The sequence below is a fragment of the Nothoprocta perdicaria genome, unplaced genomic scaffold (genome assembly GCF_003342845.1).
Source record: "Nothoprocta perdicaria isolate Ctin4 unplaced genomic scaffold, notPer1 scaffold_116, whole genome shotgun sequence".
NCBI lineage: Eukaryota > Metazoa > Chordata > Aves > Tinamiformes > Tinamidae > Nothoprocta > Nothoprocta perdicaria.
The window spans coordinates 1-5,801 of NW_020454272.1; positions in this window are offsets into that span (position 1 = coordinate 1).

A 5,801-nucleotide genomic window follows, 5' to 3' on the forward strand; every position below is an offset into this window, starting at 1 on the left:
GTGTAAACCAAAATCCTGACTATTTGGACAAGGAAATTCATGGTGATGGATGAAAAAATAATTAAGATCTCCTTGGAATACTTTTGCCTAAGTTTCCATTTACTTAAAAAGTGAACTTCCTGTGGAAAAAAAACCAAACACACTATTTGGAAGGAAAAGTCACCAAATACTAAACCAAATATTTATTTTGCAGCTGTGAAGGTAATAGAAAGAAAAGGCTGTGCGTGTAACACAACTGTGCTTTGTCCTAAAACACTTAGTGCGGCACACAGGCATTTAAATCTGCTCTGATGACATTTTTGTGGTTTCGGGGATTTAACATACCTGAATTGTAGTTTTAAAATATTAAAGGATGAAATAATATTGGCAAACAATTTACAGAGGAGACTCAGATTCCAGACTCTTTGTCAAAGTAATCCCCACATTTTCCCCACCCTTTCCATTCCCCCCCACCAAATATAATTATATAAAATTAAAAGATTAGAAAGCCTCTCCACAAACTGTGTCACTCGCTGCAGGCAGTGAACTCCAGCACCTCTAAGAGCACAGTTTTTAACAGGGCTCAGCGAGACTTGCATACCTTTCTCCTGAAGTCTGTGAAGTGTTTTACACCTGACACACGGATCCCAATGCTCTATTTTCCTGCGAGGTGCACTGGATATTTATGGCATTCCTCAGCCCCTTCAGGGGAAATATCAAGCACTTAGCGCTGCACTGTTCTCATGCAACGAGCCAGACCCACTGCTTGGAGATACAGGCTCAGTCAGGTTCAATTCACTTCAGCTGAATTTCACTCCCAAATCTGTTGAAATTTTGTGCAGCTCTTTACATTTTAGTTAAAGCTTTCTCATTTATTTATTTATTTATTTATTTATTTATTTATTTATTTACCTATTGAGAAATTGGGAAATTCAATGGCAAGAGCAAGACCGTGGTGAAGAATGAGAATTAATCTTACAAAGGCCATTGTGAAAAGCACAATATCAAACTCAAAAGGGACTAAAGGCAATGAAAAGTGATAATGCAACTGGTTGTATTTTTTAAATTAATTGTATTATTAAATTAAAGCTGTAAAGAGATGTGTTTCTAGAGGCTTGTCATGTCCAAATGTGCTCTTCCCTCTTCATCATGTCTGTGTAAATTTGTTCTGTGGTTTGGACAAAATTTCTCCCTCAAGAAGAAATCTCAAAGCACTCCAGAAACTGTAGCCCATGTAAAACAGCAGGTGACAAAACAATTTTGAACGCAAATTCAAAATTTGTTTGTCTTATTTGTTTGGAGTGGAGTTCACTTAAGAGAGATTTTAAAATCAGCTAAAGTATCTCCAAGAGATACTTCAGAGTATCTCCAAGAGAGGCTGGTTCTGCAGCTGGGCTCCCTCCTGGAGAAGGAAGCGATGCTTGGGGTGTCGATGAATTAAAGCTGTCAAATTCAAGTTTTTTGTTCTTTCATCTTGAGGTGGAGCCCACTTTGTAACACTGACTAGTATCAATCTAGATACTAGCAATAGTAGATTTATAATACGATAAACATTTGTGATGTGCTGTGGAAGGAACAGCATGCTGAGATACAGCAGAGGAATAAAAAGTAAAAGTTACACAAACTGTAACAGAATTGCCTGAAAATAAGACCAAGAACCTCCACGCTCAGACAGAAAGAAGATACTAAAGGACAGATGATGTGAAATCTGGTGCTTACAATTACTGCTATCTCACAGTCTGCCACACTTAAGAGTTGCTTTTAAGTTTTCCTCCTCTCCTCCTATGTGCAACTCACTGTAGTATTTGTAGCCTGAGACACAATCCCAAAGAGGACGGGAAAGGCAGCAGAGCAGTAGATAAAGCATCTACAGCTATTTTTGTGTAGCGTGTCATGGAGGATGTCCTTGTGAGGAGAGCAGGACTCAGCATGAGGTGAGGGGATGACTCTGTCCCACAGGTATCACGATAACACCTGAGTTATGGGGCTTCCCAAACACCAGGGCCCCAAAACTGAGGACTTTGCAGGGGGATAAGGGCCATTAAGCCATGCTCCTTAGTAGGTCCATTAGCCTGTGCCCAAGAAAAAGCTTCCAATAGTGTTTTTGTTTTGTTTTTTAGTTTCATGAGTAACATTATTAAAATGCCAATATGCATCACTGTATTCTGTAGCAATATTTTCTACCTGACTTCCTTGCACATAGGAAGGAAAAACTGTCAGTGCTTCAGAGGTACTGCCTGGGAGTGAAATCCAGTGAATGGGATGCCAAAGGAGCTGAGTTTCCCCCCTGGATTCGCGAGCTGTCAGTTAACCTTTGGAAACAACAAATATTTACCCTAAAAGCCCTACAGTTTAAAAGCAAAAATAAACTCATCAATTATGAAACCTGATTTATTGTCTGCAATTGTACTGTAGCTGAGGCTTAAAAATTCATAGGGGATGTAAAGAAAAGGACTAATAGGTATTAGGGGGAGGGGGAGAGGTATTAGGACTATTAGGACTAATAGGTATTAGGGCGAGGGGAAAGAGTCAGAGGAACAGACTGCTGTTTCAAATAGCAAATGTTTCATTTTATCTGGTACACACCTACTCCTAAGCAAATATTAAACACTCTCTGTCTAAAATAATCTTTTAAGTATCCTTAAAGATTATGGGTTAACAACTCTTTTATTTACTTTGACCTTGGTATTTTTAAATTTTCTTTGCTACTCTGCAGTTGAGCAATAATGGTGACTTGAGCCAGAAGTCAGTAGGCAATTCTGTGGCTTTCCCTGACAAAATAACAGGGCATCACACATGTTCCTTATTTTTGCAAACCATGACACAGTCCTTGGAAATGCTCCAGGTGTAGACTCGCAGTCTTATATAATTTAATCTAATAGTCATTAAGCATTTGCTGTTTTTTTGGAACTGTGTCAAAAAGCACTAACCTGCTATGAGGACCAGAGTCCAGAAAATGCTGAGGTGGGATTTGTGCAGGTAAAAACCTCTCTTGCCAGCAGCTCTGCAAGCTGCCTTGCTGGTTCCTCAACAAGCAGCAGAAGGGCAGCTCGTAAGGCAAGAAAGGACTTGTGGAAAATGTGTGGAAAATGTGTGGAAAAAGGAAGCAAAATTATGTTAGACATCAAACACATGGCATTGTGAAAAAAAATCTGGGTCAATGTTTTAAAAATGAATTCAGAAAACTGAGGTGACTGCATCAGTATTTATGTCCACCATTATGTCAATAAAAGTTTCTGTTAATCATTTAATCTCCACAGCTTCTTCCTGCCAATAACAGCTGGTATAAACCTTTTAATCAAGTCCCTTGAGGTCTGGCTATCCTATAGCTAATGTTGTGATGTAATGCCTGATTTAACTAGCATTGGTTTAATCCTGGTGAGGCCACACCTGAAGCACCCTGTCCAGTTCTGGACTCCCCAAAATAGAAAAGACATGAAGCTACCGGAGCGAGTCCAGCGTAGGACTACGAAGATGATAAAGAGACTCAAACATCTCTCCTATAAAGAAAGGCTGAGAGAGCTGTTTAGTTGGGAAGAGTGAAGATTGAGAAGGGAGCTTATCAATGACTATAAATGTCTCATGGGGAAGCCAGGCCCTTCTCAGTGGTGCCCAGCAAYAGGACAAGAGGTAATGGGCACAAACTGAAACACAGAAAGCTCCATCTGAACATGAGAAGAACTTCTTGACTGTGAGAGTGATAGAGCCCTGGCACAGGCTGCCCGGAGAGGTTGTGGGGTCTTCTTCTCTGGAGATCTTCCAAACCCTCCTGGATGCCACCCTGTGCCCCGTGCTCTGGGTGTCCCTGCTGGAGCAGGGCAGGTTGGACTAGAGGATCTCTAGAGGTCCCTTCCAACCTCAACCATCCTGTGATTGTTATTTGTACACACACACACACACACACACAGTGTTGGCAGCTTTCCCTTCAGGATGGCGAGTGTTTTATAGCAATGCATCTCAGTACCGCTGTTGCTATCTGGTTTTACAAGACAAACGATGCTGATCCTAGCTCAGAAGGGGCAGCTTGATTCCCCTTAGGACCCTCTAGACATCTGCACAAGATTTGGCACTGGGCAAACTGTATCAAAGTCCTTGTAAAACTTCAGTGGCTTGTGTGGGTAGGAGACAACGACCTCTCCTCCCACCTCCAAGGTGAAGGGTGTTATCTCTCAGTGTCCGGAAGACCACATTCAAATCAGTGGAAACACTTAATTTGCCTTCAACAATTTAAAAAGCACGTGCTCATCCCTGACATGTACTGTCATGTAAAATCAACAAGAATTAAAATGCTAGTGAAGGCAGCACAACCACAGCTAAAGCACATTTCAGAACTTTAAGAAAATCTAATAGAGTTTAGTTCATATTTTTTAATACGTTTTCTACCAGAATTCAACTAATCCAGTGTGAGATCAATTCTTCTGTTTTATCTGCAGGGCAGATCGGAATTAGAAAAAGTCCCACAAATATCTCCTTTGAATCCAAGTCCAAGAGTCAAATGTATATTTTCATTAGTGAGACTTCAAAACAAAATACTCTTGTGTAAGTTGAGGCCATAATTTGGCAAAGTATCTGATATTTCAGATAGGAGGACTTGTGTCTCCAGCATACATAGGTAGATAAAGGGACTTTGAAAAGTAATTAAGGTAACTCTAAAAAAAAAAGATGTACATACTACAGCAGCAAACAAATTATTTACTCAAGCGATGAAGACCTGTGGTCAATCCTGTTTCCATGTGGAGTGTCAGGTTTGTAAAATACACAGATGCTACTGCTCATCTTTGGCATGGGCGAAAGGTCAAGAAGAGGAAGGTTTCCCTGCCATGTTGGCTGTGCCTCAGGAGGAGAATTTGCAGAGCAAGAGCCGGATGAAAGGGGTAATTCCCTCTGTGGCCCTGAGACGAAAGTGAAACCGCACGTGTGATCCAAGCCCCAGCTCCCTGGCATGGAAACGAGCCGCCAGATTCTCCTTGATCAAACCCAGTTTTCTCTTTTGGAAGTTGATAATGTGCTCCATTTTCCATCCAATGACATAAACGGGGCACAAGTGGGATTTTTTTTTCCCTGCCACTGATGAAGACCCTGCTCCAGATTAGGTCAGGCAGAAAAAATCCAGTGAGTCAGTGGGTGGCCATATGCTGCATAGCAGCGAGTATGACGGGCCCCTATATTTAGCTCCCCTGTGCAAAGTGCTTGGAGTGGTTTGGGGATCTGGAGTCCCCTCCGGTGAGTCACCATGGCTCACACAGCTCCCTGGAGAGCTTTGCTCCTGGATCACTGCTTTTCCTTGGGAAATGTTGAATATCACACATGGCCAAATCAAGCCCTCTGGCCTGGCTTCCTTGCTGTCCTGCATTCTGGCATATCACTTAGCTTGTGTTCCTGTTTCTCCCTCCATTTCCACCTGCCGCTGCGAACCTGTGCTGGTGGGCGATGCTATTTATTGACTGCTCCCCGTTTGGCCAAGGCACCCTCCTTCTGGGGTCTCAGTCATCACCAAACAAGGACACACGCCGATAACACTGCTCTCCATAAGTAGCCAGAGAACATCCATGAATCATCTCTCTTCCCCCACCCCAAAGCTAGAGGGATCCTCGGGAAACACTGGTCAGCTGCAGACTTTCATCCTGCAAACCTCACGGTTGCTTTTTGCAAACAGCATCAGTAAGGGAATGTGGTCAATACATTGCTGAGATCGTCCCGTCCTTTGCTGGAGCAACATGATTGCTCCAAGCTGGAGCAGGAAGATCTCACCTTTCAGTCTGACACCTTTCTATTTAACCTTTCTATTTATTGAGCACCCAGTAGAGACGATGCTGACTTAC